Consider the following 820-nt stretch of genomic DNA (forward strand, 5'->3'; position numbering starts at 1 on the left):
GCAGCTAAAGCCGAAATCCCGGACATTTTCACAAATTTAGAAATCCCGGCTGGATGCTTTTTTAAGGTCCGAAAAAGGACCTGTCTGGGAAAAAGAGGGCCTATGGTCACCCTAATATAAATACATTTCCATGACACCAAAACAAACGAAAATAAAACAAAAACACATTTAAATGCTATCAAAGTTTTTGATATTTATCAAATTCATAACAATTCAGCATGTAATGGAATCACAGGCAATGAAATACAGTTTCCGCAATCTCCAGAGAGAAGACAAGAGAAAATTACACAGATTACGTATTAAACATAAATAGCACCTGAAGAGAAAAATATAATGTACAAAAATTATAACTAAATCAATTTGACAACCCTAAACTAGCCTGTGGAAATTATAGCTAACAAAAGAAAACTAAAACTAGACTTAACTACAAAGATTAAAACAAATGAAAGCTAGACTACATTAAAAGAACAATTTGAAAATAAAATAGAAATCTAAATAAAAACAGTTGTCCCCTTCTGACGATAGCCCTGATTTTTTTTAACATTTGAGGAAATATTCAAATATATGTTTAACTATCACACATGTCTGATCACACAATAATTCAATATACTGAATTATTCTGTAATTTTACATTCTGTTTACATTTCCTTCTGCTAACATCACTCTAAACAAACATGCTCTCAGAAACTAAGACTATGAGTAAGTCAGTAAGTAAACACTGGGACAAGTTGACCCAACCTATGTTGCCTTGTGGCTGTAAAGAGAAGATGATTTCTTAAAGAGAAGATGATTACTATTAAGGAGTGGTTGGATGGGGCAG

This window comes from Xyrauchen texanus, chromosome 24 (genome assembly GCF_025860055.1).
Source record: "Xyrauchen texanus isolate HMW12.3.18 chromosome 24, RBS_HiC_50CHRs, whole genome shotgun sequence".
NCBI lineage: Eukaryota > Metazoa > Chordata > Actinopteri > Cypriniformes > Catostomidae > Xyrauchen > Xyrauchen texanus.